Below are 19,517 nucleotides of genomic sequence, written 5' to 3'. Positions count from 1 at the left end.
TATCGTTAATGGTATTAAAACACGGATGTTGAGGATTAGAGTGGACTTTCAAAAAATATGTTTGGCTGATGTATGTTCTCTGCAGATGAAGTGACCACTCATTTGATTCTGCATATAGGCCTTCAACAGGACTTGGTTTGAAAGCTCCAGTGGCCAGTCAGATTCCTAGATGGTGGAACGGATCTAGCATCTTTAGCACGCTCGGGGCTGCAGAATGATCGATCACGGCACTGTAGTCCAACCGTGATCGGATGAGGCTCCAATAAAGATTCATTAAACATTACCTGTCACTGCCCCATGTTGCGTGGGATAACACTGTAAGTCAGTCCATTGTTTTTAAGCATGTGACCTTGAGGTACTTTATGAGTGGAATAAAAGTTAATTTCGAATCAAGTATGATGCCCAAGAACTTGTGTTCTTTGTTCACAGGAATTCGCTGACCATACATTTCGATACTAGGTTCTGCAGTGAGGCCTCTCGTTCTTGTGAAAAGCACACAAGAACTTTTGTTGGGGTTAACTTTAAATTCATTTTCTTCTGGCCATTTGGACACTTTGTTCAAGCCCTGTTGAACTTGCCTCTCACATAGTGTAAGGTTGCAGGATTTGAAACCTATCTGTATGTCGTCTATGTAAACAGAATAAAGAATGGCTGGCGGTAATGAAGCACCAAGGGTGTTCATTTTCACGATTAAGAGCGTGCAGCTAAGTACACCTCCTTGAGGTACACGGTTTCCTGTATAAAAGTTTGCGACAATACATTGCCGACTTTCACGCGGAATGTACGGTTGGACAAATAGCTTTCTATTAGGACGAGCATATTGCCACGGATGCCAATTCCCGACAAGTCTCTCAAGATTCCATAGCGCCACGTAGTGTCGTACGCCTTCTCCATATCGAGGAATACGGATAGGAAATATTGTTTATGTAGAAAGGCGTCGCGAATGTTTCCCTCAATGTGCACAAGGTGATCGGTTGTGGACCGCCCTTCTCTGAAGCCACACTGAAAGGGGTCGAGGATATTGTTGAGTTCAAGGAAATGTACAAGTCTGCGGTTAACCATTTTTTCAAAAAGCTTACAAAGACAATTTGTAAGAGCTATCGGACGGTAACTTGCCGCCAAGGAAGGGTCTTTACCCTGCTTAAGAACAGGGACCACAATCGCTTCTTTCCATGTTGGTAGGAGGTATCCCGTAGCCCAAATAGCGTTGAAAAGCGTGAGTAGTGGAAGTTTGGTGTCAGCGTGTAAGTTTCTGATCATTTCCTACATGACTCTATCAGGTCCCGGTGCAGAGCGTTTGCATGTGGTCAAGGCAGCTCTCAACTCAGCAATACCGAAGGGCCGGTTATAAGGTTCATTCTGTCTGGAATTTCGTATTATTGGCTTACATTCTTCTATTTGTTTGTATTTCAAAAATGATTGTGAATAATGGTTTGAACTCGACACCCTCTCAAAGTGTTCTCCAAGTGAGTCTGCCTGATCTTTCAGTCTCTCACCTTGTGTGTTCACCAAAGGAAGTGAATATGTTGTCGCCCTTTTATCCTATTAGCCCTGTTCCAGACTTTGGCCTCATCTGTATAGGAGTTGATACCAGATAAAAACTTCTGCCAACTCCCTCTTCTGGCCTGTCGGCGGGTTCGCCTGCCTTGGGATTTTACTTTTTAAAAATTGATTAGATTCTCCGCAGTGGGGGAGGCGCGTAGCAACCCCCACGCTTTGTTTTGTTTCTTACGAGCCATCCTACAATCGTCGTTCCACCACGGGACACGCCGTTTGCATGCGAATCCATTTACTTGTGATATACATTTAGTTGCGGCATCTATTATGAAGGCTGTAAAATGTTCCACAGCAGCATCAATTCCTAACGAGGACATCTCATCCCATGATAAACTAGTTAAGTTTAGGAATTTCTCCCAGTCTGCTGTCTCAATATTCCACCTAGGAGCCTGTGGTGGATATTCGTCTTCTTGAAGTGTTCTCAATAGTATGGGGAAATGGTGGCTTCCGTATGGATTGTTCGTAACTTCCCATTCGAGTTCAGGCAGTATGGACGGGGCAACTATGCTGAGATCGATTGAAGAAAAGGTATTGTTTGCAAGACAGTAATATGTGGGCTTCTTCTTATTCAGAAGGCACGCACCAGAAGAAAAAAGGAACTGTTCAGCAAGACGGCCTCGCGCATCTATGCGAGAGTCGCCCCACAGGGAGCTGTGCGCATTGAAATCTCCAAGAACAATATAAGGTTCTGGCAATTGATCTATAAATGATTGGAATTCATGTTTCGCTAATTTGTAGTGTGGGGGTACGTAAAGGGAGCAAATGGTGACGAGTTTATTTAGAAGAACAGCTCGAAGCGCCACTGCTTCAGGGGGCGTTTGTAGCTGTAAACGCTGAGAGGAGATACTTTTATGAATTAAAATGGCAACACCGCCTGATGATACGACAGCATCATCGCGATCTTTGCGGAACTTGACATACGGCCGGAGAAAGTTTGTGTGTTGTGGTTTTAAGTGTGTTTCCTGTAGACACAGCACTTTTGGATTGTGTTTTTGGATAAGCTCTTGTACGTCATCAAGGTTCCTAAGAAGACCTCTGACATTCCATTGAATTATTTGTGTAGCCTTATTGGAAGTAAATAAGTGCTGTGTGTATGAAAACGGAGGTGATCCCTTAGGTTACAGAGCTCTTTCGAGGCCCTGTAACGGGGGTTCTGCCCTTTCTGGAGCGTTCCTTAGGCGTTTGGTGCGCCTTGAGGACAGGTGTAGTGTCCATTGCCTATTGTGAGGCGCCGGACACGTACTCTTGCGAGCGAGAAGTTACAAGGGAGAGTCCTGCCTTGGAGGGCGAGACTCCTGCGCCCACCAGCCCGGAGGTCGATGGGGCAGCCTGCGGTATTTGGCTGCGCCGGCTGTTGCCAGCGCTGGAAGGGCCCGGGGAGGTTGGGCCATCCTCGGCTGCGCCCACCTTCGGGATCGATGGTCCCCCTTGCTGTGTTGATGGAGCCGCGCTAGCTGCAACCGCCGCGGGGGCATATGGCGTAGCTGTCGACTCACTGCCTGTGGGTCGGGCAGCCGCCGGAGGCCGTTGTGACGCTGCCCCCTTACGCACCACATCGGCAAAGCTGCTCTTAGACAGGTATGACACCCGCCTACGTGCCTCCTTGAAAGATATGTTTTCTTTGACTTTGATTGTCACAATGTCTTTTTCTCTTTTCCACGACGTGCAGGCGCGCGAGTATGCGGCGTGCTCGCCATCACAGTTGACACAATGTGGAGTGTTCTGGCACGTTTCGGAGGAATGTTCATTGTCACTGCACTTGGCACAAGTCAGCCGGCCTCGACAGTTCGGTGAACTGTGGCCGAAACGTTGGCACTTAAAGCATCTGAGAGGATTGGGAACGTATGGCCGAACACGAAGTTTGATATAACCAGCCTCGATGGACTCGGGAAGGACACTTGAGCCGAAAGTGAGTATCAGGTGTTTGGTCTTGATGTCTTTTGCATCTCTCCTCATCTTAATTCGTTTAACATTGATAACATTCTGGTCACTGAAGCCCTCCAACAGTTCAGCTTCAGTGAGCTCTGGCATGTCATCGTCCCAGACAACGCCGCGGGTGGTGTTCATGTTACGGTGCGGAGTTACTGTTATTTGGGTCTCCCCAAATGAGACAAGTTTCGGCAGTTTCTCGTACTGCTTCTTATCGTGGAGCTCCAAGAGAAGATCACCGCTTGTCATACTCGACGCGTTATATCCTGTTCCAAAAACTTCAGTTAAAGACTTCGAAACAAGGAACGGTGAAATGTTACGCACTAGTTGGTCTGGGTTTTCTGAGTGAATCACATGATATCTAGTAAAGTTCCGGACTTGTCGTCCGAAAAACTGAAAGAGATCTTCGGTGCGCACTCGTTTGTGAGGGCGATCAGGGAGTTTAGGAAAAGCGTTTTCCATAAGTACAATAGGGTTATCGGCCGCGATGCCGACCTCCCACCATGGAGCCCAACAGGGGGACGTGACAGGAGTTCCTGCTAGAGAAAACCTTCCAACGCCAGCCGTACATCGCTGCTATAACGAAATACAGCATAACCAAGGCTGGCTGGCTAGCTACACAAGGTTAACCCTTTGCGCAGGGAAACTTAGGAAGTGAGGAGAAGTGATGAGAGGACAGAAAAGATGAAAAAGGCGAGAGAGAAAGACGAAGATTGGAGAGGAGGACAGGAAAAGGCGACTGCCGATTTCCCCCAGGTGGGTCAGTACGGGGGCGCCGTCTATGTGACGCAGAGGCCAAAGAGGTGTGTTGCCTGCGCCGAGGGGCCTTAAAGGTCCAAACACCCAGCATCGGCCCAACCTCCAGGATCCCCCTTTCCCCAGACACGGCTAAGCCGCGCACGGCTACACGCGGGAGGGTCCAGCCCTCATGTGCTCGGGTACGTGATGTCGCAACACACCAAACGCCTGCGGACGCAGACACCCCTGCGGGGGTCATCGCTTTCGGCTAGCGATGAGGTTACTCAGGGGCTCCTGCTGACTGCATGGATCTCCGCCTTCTGACAAATCAATGAGCAAGCACCAACAGGTAAATGGAGAAGTCCACAAACAAGCACCTTCCCTACACCAATACTCATGTGCCAACTATTCCCGGAAACATACTCATCACACTGTAAGATGTGCAGTACACCAACTGTTAACCTCCATCAGATTATATGGGCATGACCATGAGCTCCAAAGAATATCAAACGTAGCCTAAACCACAGTGCTCAAACAAAAAGATCTGAGCAGTGGGAGGCTATACTGCTCACAGAATGGCGGAAAACGCCGCTACGGTTGAAGCTGTTCCGTGCGTCTGATGGAAAAGATAGTGTTACGGTACTAGCCCCCCGTCCCCTACATTCCCCTTTCGAACCCAGCAGGAACTCATCATTAAATATTTTTTATTTCTTTCTCTCCTGGCTGTCCTTTTGGACAATGTTAGCAAATGAACCCACTTGAAAGTCCGCCGAAGTGAACAAGTGGCGCAATTCTTCACGTACAACTCCTCTGATAATTTGTCAAAGCTCGTCGGGACTCAGTGCTTTGATTTTGTAATTTGGCGTAAGCGCATGACCTATGTTTTGCCGTGAGTGAATTTCCTGCATCTTCGCATGGGCTTTGGTTGCGCTTAAAAATACTGCAATGATGTCGGCTGTTTTCGAATCAAAGCGGCGTTTACGTCTTGCTTTGATATATATATATATATATATATATATATATATATATATATATATATATATATATATATATATATATATATATATATATATATATATACATATATATATATATATATATATATATATTGTGACGCTCTTACACGCATAGTGGTTTCACGCCTCAACAAACAGTATGCGGGGGCACCCAAATGTGGTGAACGAAGAAGACAACGGGTGGCTGGCTAGTTGAATCTCGACAGGCGCTCAGCTGATCAAGGCCATCGCATCTAACGCTACCCGACTTCAAAGTAACGCCTTTTGTGGGCGTAACAGAGTGGTGGAGGTGCGGGGTAGCGTTAGACTGCTGCCTGCCGCTGACTAACGCTGACTGGCTCTCGCGCATGCCGCTTCCAACGACGGACTGCGACGCGTACAACTTCGACTGCTATATCGCATCACTGGAGCCGGGATTTGCTGATATAAATACCTTCAAGGTCGAGCAAAAAAAGACAGAACTTTAGAACCACTGCTAATTACTGCAAGGTAATCAGCACCATTCACTTGTTTCTGCGTTCGTGATGAGGTTTTTTACAAAAAGAACTATTCTGCTACAGGCTCACGATATCTTCTGGTAGTCCCGGAGAGTCTCCGTGTCTCCGTGTTGCGCACCATGCATGACGATCCAACATCTGGTCATTTGGTATCTGCGAGAACTCTCTACCGCCTTCAAGAAAGGTTCTACTGGCCTAAAATGCGTCAGACGACCGCCCAGCATGTGTCCAGCTGCAGCGAGTGTCAACGCTACAAGCGCTCGACGAGTGCTCCTCCTGGTCAACTCCATGCAGTGCCACCCCCAGCACTCCTTTTGAGCAAGTTGGCATCGACCTCCTCGGTCCTTCCCACGTTCATCCGATGGGAACCGCTGGATTATCGTGTGTGCCGATCACTTGACACGCTACTGTGAGACAGCTGCAATACCATCGGCTACTGCAACCAAAGTGCGTATTTTTCTGCTGCGTTTTGTCATTCTCCAACATGGACCTCCCAGAGTCATCATCAGCGATCGTGGGTGGCAGTTCACTGCAGACGTGGTCGAAGAGATGCTTCGTCTATGTGCTTCAAGGTTCCACCCCGTATCATCCCCAAACAAATGGCCTTATGGAACGAACGAACAGAACCCTTACTAACACGCTGTCCATGTATGTCACGTCAGATCATAGGAACTCGGACAGCGTGCTCCCTTTCATTACGTACGCATTCAACACTTCAAAGCATGAAGTTACGGGCTACAGTCCCTTCTTTCTTCTTTACGCTCGTCGGCCTCGTTATACACTAGACACTATCTTCCCGTTTTCCAGCCATGATAATCTTTGTATATCAGAGACAGTCTGTCTTGCTGAAGAAGCCGGACGACTTGCTTCTTTACGCACTCTTGTTTCACAAGACCGTTCGAAGGCACGCTGCGACCGCCAACACCGACACGTGATATATGACCCTGGTGATTTAGTGTTGCTCTGGAAACCAACCAGGAAACGTGCATTATGTGAAAAACTGCTGGCCCACTATGTTGGACCATATGTTATTACTGAGCGTATCAGCGAATTAACCTACCGCATAGCACGCCTCACGTATGCCTGACGCCTCACGAATCACATGTATGCGTTAAGAGACAAAGCCGGCAATATCATTACTAATATGGATGAGATAGTTCAAGTGGCTGAGGATTTCTATAAGATTGATACAGTACCAGTGGCACCCTCGACGATAATAGAAGAGAAATTAGTCCAGAGGAATTCGAAATCCCAAAGGTAACGCCGGAAGAAGTAAAGAAAGCCGTGGGAGATATGCAAAGGGGGAAGGCAGCTGGGGAGGAGCAGGTAACAACAGATTTGTTGAAGGATGGTGGACAGATTGTTCTAGAGAAACTGGCCACCCTGTATACGCAATGCCTCATGACCTCGAGTGTACCTGAATCATGGAAGAACGCTAACATAATCCTAATCCATAAGAAAGGGGACGCCAAAGACTTGAAAAATTATAGACCGATCAGCTTACTGTCCGTTGCCTACAAACTATTTACTAAGGTAATCGCAAATAGAATCAGGAACACCTTAGACTTCTGTCAAGCAAAGGACCAGGCAGGATTCCGTAAAGGCTACTTAACAATAGATCATATTCACACTATCAATCAGGTGATAGAGAAATGTGCGGAATATAACCAACCCTTATATATAGGTTTCAATGATTTCGAGAAAGCGTCTGATTCTGTCGAAACCTCAGCAGTCATAGAGGCATTACGTAATCAGGGTGTCGACGAGCCGTATGTAAAAATACTGAAAGATCTCTATAGCGGCTCCACAGCCACCGTAGTCCTCCATAAAGCAAGCAACAAAACCCCAATAAAGAAAGGCGTCAGGCAGGGAGATACGATATCTCCAATGCAATTCACAGCGTGTTTACAGGAGGTATTCAGAGACCTGGTTTGGGAAGAATTGGGGATAAAAGTTAACCGAGAATACCTTAGTAACTTGCGATTCGCTGATGATATCGCCTTGCTTAGTAACTCAGGGGACCAATTGCAATGCATGCTCACTGACCTGGAGAGGCAAAGCAGAAGAGTGGGTCTAAAAATTAATCTGCAGAAAACTAAAGTAATGCTTAACAGTCTCGGAAGAGAACAGTAATTTACAATAGGCAGTGAGGCACTGGAAGTCGTAAGGGAATACGTCTACTTAGGGCAGGTAGTGACGGCGGATCCGGATCATGAGACAGAAATAATCAGAAGAATAAGAATGGGCTGGGGTGCGTTTGGCAGGCATTCTCAGATTATGAACAGCAGGTTGCCATTATCCCTCAAGAGAAAAGTATATAATAGCTGTGTCTTACCAGTACTCACCTACGCGGCAGAAACCTGGAGGCTTACGAAAAGGGTTCTACTCAATTGAGGACGACGCAACGAGTTTTGGAAAGAAGAATGATAGGTGTAACCTTAAGGGATAAGAAAAGAGCAGATTGGGTGAGGGAACAAACGCGAGTTAGTGACATCTTAGTTCAAATCAAGAAAAAGAAATGGGCATGGGCAGGACATGTTGTGAGGAGGGAAGATAACCTATGGTCATTAAGGGTTACGGACTGGATACCAAGGGAAGGGAAGCGTAGCAGGGGGCGGCAGAAAGTTAGGTGGGCGGATGGGATTAAGAAGTTTGCAGGCATGGAATGGCCACAATCAATACATGAACGGGGTTTTTGGAGAAGTATGGGAGAGGCCTTTGGCCCGCAGTGGGCGTAACCAGGCTGATGATGATGATGATGATAGCACGCCTCACATCAAATGGCCGACGGTAAGCAGAGACTGAACTTTCGCATGTCGCCCGTTTAAAGCCCTTTATTTCTCGGCAGCCTGTTTGACTTGCCCGGCCGGCTTCGTCTGCGCGTAGGGAAATGTGACGCTCTTACGTGCATAGTGGGTTCACGCCTCAACAAACAGTAGGCGGGGGCTCCGAAGAGTCGTGAACGAAGAAGATGACGGGTGGCTGGCTAGCTGAATCTCGACAGGCGCTCAGCTGATCAAGGCCATCGCATCTAACGCTGCCCGGCTTCAAAGTAACGCCTTTTGTGGGCGTAACCATATATATATATATATATATATATATATATACATATATATATGCACCTTAGTTCGGATGTGCTTAATAGACAACATCCGTGCTTTATTGTGCAATTCACATCATTCCGCATTCTCTTATTGTTGTCACGTTGTAGTGAAGGTGAAGAACCAGTGTGGCACCACTGCAAATATAGAAACTGAATGTTCATTATCACAACTTGCTACCAGCAATATGAGGAACGCAGAGGGCAAAATAACAATGGCGAGCACATTCGTTTACCATCCAAAAGGTCACTGCGAGTGAAGCGCACCGGCGACCTATACGCGACTCTTCGTTGATGCCCGCCTTATCGCTATTGGTTTCGAGCTTTCTAGAATTTAGAACACCTTTTATGTCGCACAACCGCTCTCATTCTATGAGCTTTGGCGACAACATAGAGAACACCACACAATAGGCAACAACATTACAGAAACTTCTGACACAGGAAAGTGCGTCTTATGCTGAGCTGTACATTCGCAAAATTTGTTAGCTTTTGACAAGAAGGTAGCCGGCAAATGATCAGCTTGTATACGTGTCACTATTGTGTTATTATTTGGCAGAGAGCTTCACAAAACAGATCTGTCAAGTATGGCGTTTTATCATGCATGAGGGTCTGTGAGGTATTTTTGGATCTAAATCACACCGGCATCATGCTTGTGGAAGTGTAAGATTAAGAAAAGCGGCAGACGGAATTGGACGCAATCGTATAGGTAAGCTGCTTTGTTCACAAAGAGATCGGGGTTTAGCCAGTGGTTTCACCAAAGTACCATCCCTGAAAGAATACTTTCAAATTATTAACACTGTGCTCCTCATTAAGAGGAAGCTTTAGCTTGGGGCGAACTGTGAGATATCCTCCTTAAGTACATGTAAAACAAGGCAATCGCTTGAATACGCAATAAAACGACATCTTCAATTACATTTAGTTGTATTTAGGAGAAAAAAGTGAAACTCTAGCGACTGCACCACACAGCATTTCCACTGAGACTGCGCGCATTCTTCAAATATAGCTCTATTTTCATAGGCTTCAAAACATTAGAAGCACGAACTTCATAAATATGTTACCCTGATCTAACACAGAGTTCAAAGTTTTCTAAACTGTATCCGTTAGACCATCTAAAGCGGACGATTTTATTACAATGTCTACGAGCATGTTGGAACAGTTCTGCTCACATATTAACAGTGTACTAACACCCACATATAGTACACGACCTTTGTCAAAAATTCACCTAACTGAATTCTGCTAATGTTTTTGCTTTGCTTAGTTGCGGTGCTGTAAACTTGACAGTTCAGTTCTGTAAAAGCTTTAAATTTCCCACAGTTTCTTTAGAAAATTTTCGTTCTGAATTGAGAATTCACCTAAAGCAGCCACTATATTTCAACATAATGTTTGATATGCTACAAACCACATATATTTATGGGCCGTAGTTAAGAAAAACGTTTTCTCCGTTCCTATTTATTTATACAGCAGCCTCCGAACTAATGCTTCCTCTAAAAGTAGACCTGTTTCGAAGATTGACTTTTGCACGGATGTATTTTGACATTTGTTTTAAGTCTCAATTTTTAAAAACTGCATATTCCAGTGGAGCACCATTCTCATAAGTAGTATATCGAGTGCACCCCGAAAGTTCTAATAACCTGGCCTGACAGAATTTTCCTTTAATCCTTCTGCTAAAATTTCTTAGTAGTATTAGATAAAGAGTGCTTGTTTTCATCGCTACACAAAATTATTCCGGTAGAGTGCAGCTTCCGAAGGACGGCATTCAGGGGCAAGAGCAATAACTCGTAACTACGATAAGTGCACTTACGAATACCTTTTGAGTGTTTCTAACGAGCATACTAACTCCGGATGCTCGCGCTGCACTTCAAATAATTGATTCTCTGAATTTGGTGATGTTGGGTTATAAAAAGTCAATGAAGGTTCAATGTTTCGATAGAATTGCCGAAGTCTCAAATCAATTTTATTTTATTTTTGACTATTTAAGAACAAGTTTCTCAATGTCGCTACTTGGGAGTCGTGCCTTCCCAAATTTATATGGTTATCAGGCAATGAAGTTTTTGTATTCTTCCTGGAGCGACTATAAGAAGTAAACATTCAGGTTAGGTGCGAGCTCATCTTTCTTCAGCATCCGGTGACACCTCATAGCAGTAACCACTACGTTTTTGACAGCAAATCGCTGCAAGTACACATGCACGCTTTAAGGCGCCTGTTTTAACGATCTAGCCAGTGTTATACCGCGAGAGTAAGGGCTCATCGTACAACTTCACCTGTGCCTTCGAATATACCAAGCGATTTTATTGTCCATCATGAATTATGGGGAACATTAAAGATAAATAGCCGGTGAAGGCGAGTAATATCATTTGCATCGGTTTACGAACTATGGTGTCTAAATGATGGCAGTAGTATATTTCTAGGGAGATTGACCTATACGAGCTGCCTCGACATAACGTCACGCAGCATCAACGATAAGGTTAAGTGCACTTTAGACAACGACACCCATTGTAGGAACCACATTCGCATGTATCTTAAAAGCGAGTGCCTAGGCAACCCAATCACTACCTCACTTTCTCCACGCAGTGACTGGTCAATATGTAGGACGCTTATGAAGGTTAGGTGTGATGACAATGAAGAGTGCCATCCTGTGAACATTGAAAGTATATTTAGGCATGTTACTAAAGACGCTGGTAGTTCTACAGCTTTACCTACATTTTGTGAATTTTAAGCGTAATTAGAGCGCCCCCTCCGTGCTATCAGTCATCGCGGGGAATGACGCTATAAATGCACAAAATCTGTTTACGAATTCACATAGGCGAGAAGTGCGCAGAATAAAATGTAGGATGCTATCAGCGCACTGCAGCCTTTAAGGTAGAAATCGTTTTGTTAGTCGCTTGAAACACACAAACCTTTGCGACATATAAGGATTACTGTTCGCGGTCAAAGAAAACTACTACGACAAAATCATCTTTTAAAGTACCTTACTCACCACCTAGGACCTCGATAAACTGAAGTACTGGAAGATTTTTGGGTGAGTGTTGCCGCGCAACTGTCAGTGTTCACTGCAAAAAATACAGGTGATGCGCAAATCTTGATAGGTTCCTCAATGGGCAGTCCGTTTACCGTACAGAAGCTGCTAGCTGTCTTGGGAACCTGCAGGCATTTCTGATAACCTGGGCCTGGTAGTACAAATGCAACTTCTGCCAAACTGCAATACGTTGCTTTACTAGCTGCAAAAACGATTCGTGGCTTGGATGTTTGTATCCACGTTCATGGAAATCCAGCTGCCTGTTCGCTGTACTAAAAACAGGAACATTTCTCCTTGACGTGGCCTCTTATCACCCGTCGTACTGGTCAGTTGTCTCGGAAACGTGATGAAGAGGATGCTGGAGACTCGCCTTCAATGGCACCTAGACCACTACCAGATATACCCTGACACTATTTTTATTATTTTTTTACAAAGTACCTTACAGGCCCCCAAGGGAAGCATTGAGTAAGGGGGGGGGGGCGTCATTGAACAAATGACAAGAGAAAACAGATATATGAGCGTTAAAAGATGAGAGAGCTAAAAATGTTTATAACGATCACGTGCTTGCAAAACAGTGTCACAAATAAAAACCATAAATCAATACAAAGAGTTGTCGGGAAAGGAGTGAAAAGTACAGTTCACGGTAACATAAGAAGGTATGTACCACGCGCTTAAAATAGCAACATAGGGCGACCACATAAAGCAAACGAAATTGAAACAACAACAACAACAAAAAGCAAAGACATGGCCCATATCTGACGCGTATTATACGACAACACATATGTACAGATGAATATATTTGTTATGAACAAGACTGCAAGTTCAGCGGTCTGAATTTATCATTGCTCATTTGACCGACAGCGCTCTTAGGAAGCGAATTGCATAATCGAGTCGCTCGTGGTAGAGCCGAGAACTTAAATGTGTTAGCGTTGCCATAAATGCGAGTGAGGCTGAAATCATCATACAATCGTCGTGATGTGCAAGACGCGCGTTCCAGTGGCAAGTTTGATGGCTTCATTCGGTGAACATATCTCTGGAGCGGGGACAGGAGTGCTATTTTACGTCGGCTGCTCAGTTATTGAAGGGAAAGGTGAGTTTTATTTGGGTAATGCTGGACTGGTAGCTGTAATTTCCAGAAAGAAATCGACTAGCTCGGTTATATGTCGATGAAGCCTTCATGGAAGGGAGACCATATAGATGACGCCAAATGAAGCTGAGGGCGTACAAATGATACGAATGCTAATTTACGCATGTTAGACGGGCAGTTACGCAAGATGTGACGAATATACCCAAGAGATTTGGAAGCGCTTTCGCATGTTGTTGCGATGTGAAAGGCCTAGGAAAGGCTCGGTGTAAGATTTACGCCTAGATATTTATGTACTGATGCCTGAGATACCATATTTGTGTTTATATAATAGGAAAAGCTATTAATTGATGTTTTTCGCGTGAATGTCATTAGTTGACATTTAGATGAGTTAAGTTTCATTTGCAGGTCTTCATACCATTTGGTAACGAGATGAAGGTTCTCTTGAAGAATGCGATGGTCATCAAGGCTGCTAATTGGTCGATATAATATACAATCATCAGCGAAAACATGCATTCAGGATGAGATGTTATTGGGCAGAACATGGATGTAAATAAGAAAAAGCAAGAGTCCTTGTACGCTGCCCTGCGGTACACCGGAACTGACATATCCTAGGGGTGACGTAAAATTGTAAACAATTGTAAATTGCTGACAATTTGTTAGGAAGTTACGAATTCAGCAGAGTGTTAAGCAGTCTAATTTGAGAAAAGATAACTTGGAAATTAGATGGCAGTGAGCTACACGGTCGAAGGTTTTGGATAAGACGAGAAAAAAGCAATCTGTTTTGAGATTGCGGTCCATGTTAAAATACAAGTCTGTTGTGAATTCTAGTGACTACGTCTCACATGACAAGCCTTTCCTTAATTCATCGTGGTTAATAAACAAAAATTATTTGATTCCAAATGATGATATATGTTAGATGCAATATGTCCAAGCATTTAAGCAGCGAAAACTTGTCAATGATATTGGACGATAATTTTCTCTACCAACTATCGTCGCGGAACATCGCATATATGTAACGTAATATACGTTTAGGCGCGGAGAAACGTCAGCAATCCTCAAAAAATTATCCGGAGTGATGTTCTCAGATGCGAAATGTACATACGATAATATTGCCCATGAAGCTTTGCAAAAGCTTTGCTGGTTGGTGGGTTAGGAGGCCACATCATTCTTTAAATAAACAGCTGTTTGAAAGACATATCCTTCGTTGTACAAACAGAGTACGGTGCAACGTCACATGTTGACACCTGTCAAAGTTTACTCATGGGTGGAGTTGAGAACTCCATGCTCTCTTGCGGTCCGCTCATCGGCCGTGTTGATATTTTTCTTTCGGCTATTCCTGCATCAATGTATGGAGACAATGTATGTGTCTGGGCATCTTGTGCGCCACGCTTCAATGTACTTACCAAGCTGGAAAAGCAGCCACAACAACGTAGGAGCACCTTCAAAATACAACGACAGGAGCTACCATCCGAGAAGTGCCCTTTGGTTGCCTTCACAAACAATGTGATGACACCATAGGTGGTTACAAATGACAGACACGTAATCAGTTATGGGAAGACCCGTGGCTTTCTGGGAGTAATATTAGATATGGGCTAGTCCTGGAGTTCACATATCTCATGTTATTAAAAATAAGCGCACCATAATGAGTCACGTCGTAAGATGTCTTGTGGGAAAGCCGAAGGATGCATGAGCACCATTGGCGCTTCAGGTTGCACCGTGCGGTTTATGAGTTTACTGAACTACACCTGGTCCGTGCTAGGAAGACCACGTAATACGGAAACCCCATGTCTTCCAGTCGCTGCAAGCTCAAGTTTTGATAGTATGTTTTAGCCTGCCAGCGATTGCATCTACGGCGGCGACTGTGATAATTGCGCAAGAAGACCCAGTCACACTATACATGTGCGTCTACGCTTTGAAGACGAACATGCCAAACATCGCGCGGCTTCCCTGACACTATCTCGCCTCCATACCTGCGGCTAGGCCACGTTCTGCATTTAGCGGCATTATTGCCGTTCATAATGCATCATTACCGTCAAACTTGACGCCGACAGCAGGACCAACTTTACCGTTGTGTTGCCTACAGCCACTTGATGTCCTCATCATAATTCTTTGCAGAAAAAATGGAATTCTCATCCCAAGCCCTTTGACACATTCTACTGCTATTCTATAATAACCACGATAACTGCTATCACGTCTACAAGGCTGTTTAAGTTTCACCTGTAAGATTTCAAGTGTAGCGTTTATTCCCAAGAGATCGATGACCCTTAAATTCACGACATGTCATTCGACGTCATCCAAGTAGCATCACATGCCGCCCTCTATACGGCACTATAGCTTATAATTCAAGAATCATCACAGGAAGCATCCGTTTTTCACACCTCAAAGGCAAGTTTCCAATGATTTATATGGTCATTTGACCACGGCCTAATGAGCAATCAGTCGTGGACAAAGAACACATCCGATATGAATCAATACCGGACCCATCTGGCGTCTACAGTAATATCTGCGGATGAGGCCACCCGATCAGCCTATGATGACATCTTCTGAATTCTAATAGCAATGTCACGAAATGATGACGCTTTAAGCCTTGGCTCGCTAGCACGCCAATGGCGATTGTTACAATGGAACTAGGCGGAATTCTCAATCCCTTCATACATTGGGTCAACAACTTCACCCCACTCTTCCACAAGGAATACCGCGAGCTAAATAAAGGTTTTTTGTGCTTTATATGGCTTGGCAAAGCATTGGCTAACGCCTACACATTTCACTCTGAAGTAACACACAACCAAAGATGCGAGAGCTGTGACTGCCAGATGACACTGGTGCATTTTCTTCTTGAATCGCCTTCTTTAAGGGTGCATAGGCAGAAAGTGCAACCGCACTACAGAGATGAAACAATCATTTGTCGGAAACCAGAAGCATTTAAGGAAACCAGAAGTCGTTGATAATGCTGTTGCACTTCTTGAGGATAAGTGAACTAAGGGAAGTATTCTAGGAACTTTCGTGTGCCACATGACAAGCATGTAGTTTTGTTTTTGGTGGTGTCTTTTTCTCTCATCTTTATTTCCCTTTATAGCTTATCCCAGGACAGAGTAACCAGTGGGTCTACAGTGAATAACCTCCATTTCTGTCTCTGTTCCTTTCTCTCTTTCTGTTTCTGAATGTTGTTATGTGGCTAAGCAGACAGGCACAGTAAATACCAAATATCTGAGCTCACAGAAACGTCAAAACTTCATTTTATAAATCTTGTTTAGGAATTAATTTTCTCGCGTTCGCGCAAGTGAGGGAGAAGACCAAATCTGCTGCTATGGCTACTGTAAGCGTATCCGGCTGATCTCTGGTATGGTTGCGAACAGACGAATAAAATACAAGAAATAAAGGGAAAGATACCCCACGTCCGCGCGATAGATACATTTCCATAAATGATTCAATCGTTGGCGTAGTGCTTACCTTGAAAAGAAACCACTTCTTCTAACGCAGCTCATAAGAATCTGTCTACGCAATTCTGAAGCATTTCCGCATGAAACTTGCGGAAGTGAACAATATACATCTGACGTGATCTTACAAAAATACGCTGGTTTAAGTAGAAATATCATCAATGCTGCTCAGTGAACACGTCAGGTTTACATTTCGCATGGGTTTATAGCGCTTTAATGCTTTTTTCCAGACCAATGTAGCGGGAAACTTACGGCTGTCATGAAGAAAATTACAAGTATTCTAGTTTTTGTTACCTTCTGCTTAATAAGGTAAAGGAATTTAATATTTATATTTTTCCTACTTCTAAAATTAGCAAGCCTAAAGTTTATATTTGGTAAATAGTTGCATGGAGTTCCCTTCAAATAAATTATAAAAATAAAGAGCACCTGTTAAATACAGCTTGTTTCGATCCACCGGTACAGCGAATATTTGGAGAAAGAGATATGTGGCGCTAAAAAAGCAGGACGCAAACCTTGCTGAGTTGAAAAAGCATAACGTTCTACTCTCAAACTCAATTATCGAAAATTTAAAAGCAAAAATGCCCCCTTCGTTTCATTAAATAGTACGACGAAGGCTACTGCTGGGACAACTATTCCGCAGGTAAAGGGCTGTATCCTACATGCTACTGCTATGTAGGATACCGAGCCATCCTTTTTATTTTCTCGTTACTTATTCCCAGAAGGTTTTAAAGTTCAGTGAACGAAAACGATGAAGTTGATTGCTATTGCGCGAAAGCTATGGTTTAAAAATCCCCCGTGCCGACCAGAGTTTAAGAAAGCTTTTTTCAGAATTTCTTCTACACGGAGTTTTCAATTGTTTCATGATATACGTTGAAAACTTTTTCTGCATGTAGCTTTCATGAACGTCATTATCTTCTCTGTATCAGTTACCAATGCTACCTGTTATATATGAGCAAAAGCATTTTAGGAATATCATTGGCAGTTTAAAGCGATCCTTATAGGGTGGTATCGGCAACGTAAAATGTTAAACTTCCTTTGTCATTTTGATTTTTTAAAAGAAACAGAATGCTTGTTCAAATATTTACTGTAAAGTTCCAGCAATTTTTCAACCAAGTAATCTTACATGATGAGTGTAAAGTCGGTAAGGTGCTGAATTTTTCACAAATACGGAAACATACATCCTTGACTAAATTATCGGGTGCGTGTTATATTAATTAATATGTCTGAACATCTTATTTCGCACAACATGAGACAATGTATTAATTCTATATGAAACTATACCTACGTCACTGTGCGCACTTCTGCGCAGTAGTATATGCGTTGTTCGAGAAGCTCTTGAACTTAGAAAGATTACTATGGCGAATTCTGTCTTTCAATAGCTCATCAAGGCCGAATAAAATGAACAACTCAAAGGAGGCTGTGAAGGTTGAAGAGCGGATTGCTTCCTCGTCCTGCAAGAGAGTGGTAAGTACAAGTTTCCAAAAACTAAGGGAGATTGCACTCGTACGTGAAGCGAAACAATTATCATAGCTCTTTCCACGTAAAATACAAAAAACATATGAAAGCGTAAAACATTATAACGCTAGCTCATTAGTAATTCAATAGTATTTATAAAAGTGAGAAATATATGTGGAAGAATCATACTACTGAACACAGTGTTATGTGCTCTAGGAACTATTGACAGATTAATTGGATGAAGCTTCTGTCTTATTCAGGTTTGAAAGAAATTAGTCATTCAAGAAAGAAAGCTTCTCTACAATAGCGACTGAAACTGCTTTGATACGAACGGACGAGTCAGGTCAAGCAATATTAAATGTTTACGTGCCAATGGTTTTGGGCAACAATTTGAATACAGTGCTGCAGAGGTGAGACACACACACAAGGTGAAAAAGAGCACAAACGAGAAAAGGCTGTTTGCGTTATGGGTCTGCCTTACCTCTGAAGACTTTCTTAATAAGCACCAACGTATGCAATTATCATAGGCAAGGCCGGAGATTGTTTTGGGTGATATTCGCTTGGCTGACACCTCGCTCACAATGCTCACCTTTGGTGCATAGTGTGATGTCATAACCTGTATAAAATCCAGAAACGATGAATTATTTCACATTTATCGTGCTTCAGTAATGTCATGCATTTGTGAAGACGCAGAACGGCGCTCAAAACAACGAGAACAGCTGATCAAAATTGTTTTCTGTTATGGTTTCACTCCCAGAAAGCATCGGTCGGCCTCGAATATCTTCTTCGTGTATTCTTGGCAGGATATAGAAATGTAGTCAAGAGTTTGACGAAAGCTCGTCTGGTCAGGTAACATAATGATGAAGAAATTGTTGGTCACTGACCAAGTCAAAGGGAAAATAACGCAGAGACATTTCGGGACCCATACGGGTTCCCACAGAGATTATTTCAGGCAAAGGCATCAGTTTGGTAAAGGTGAAAAGTCCTCACATGATAGCCATATTGTTCATTTATTACGTTTTTATTGTTTGTACTTCTGTCTACGCCGTTTTTCTACAATTAGCCTCATCTTTAAAAAAAGGTATATATATATATATATATATATATATATATATATATATATGTATATATATATATATATATATATATGTGCGTGTGTGTGTTTGTGTATTTCAGCATGTTTCTATTGCACATCTAAAATATAAGAACGTTTCTTTCAGAACTGTGACGGAAAGAATGTGTGCCCACTACACTGTAGGTGTGCAGGGCGAATTTGGTTCATCCAGAGAGTATCTTATTGTTACTGAGGGATGCTTGTGCAGCGGCTTACGAGTCAAAATAAAGTTTCTAACTTGATTTCCAACGTTTCTTATAGTTTTTCTCTTAGTCTTACTTATTCCTTGCCATGAAACACAGCTGAATTGCTTCCATGTCGAGCAACGTCTAGAGGATGGCGGAGGAAGCCATTCCTTACATGAAGAAAAGAATGCTCTTGTGCGCTTATGCAGAGTTCGGGATTGTGAGGAAATGATAGCGTAATATGTCGCGAAATTAATGATAAAGATATATCTGCACAAGTTCATCTTCTTCGAGCGGCCATTTAAAAAATGCACATTATCAAGTGTGGTGGCATATCACATGCTGGGCGCAAATGGAGATATTAAGTTTTGAGCATAAAAATGCTG

Source organism: Dermacentor variabilis, chromosome 11 (assembly GCF_050947875.1).
Source record: "Dermacentor variabilis isolate Ectoservices chromosome 11, ASM5094787v1, whole genome shotgun sequence".
Lineage (NCBI taxonomy): Eukaryota > Metazoa > Arthropoda > Arachnida > Ixodida > Ixodidae > Dermacentor > Dermacentor variabilis.
Note: the sequence above shows the minus strand (reverse complement) of the source record.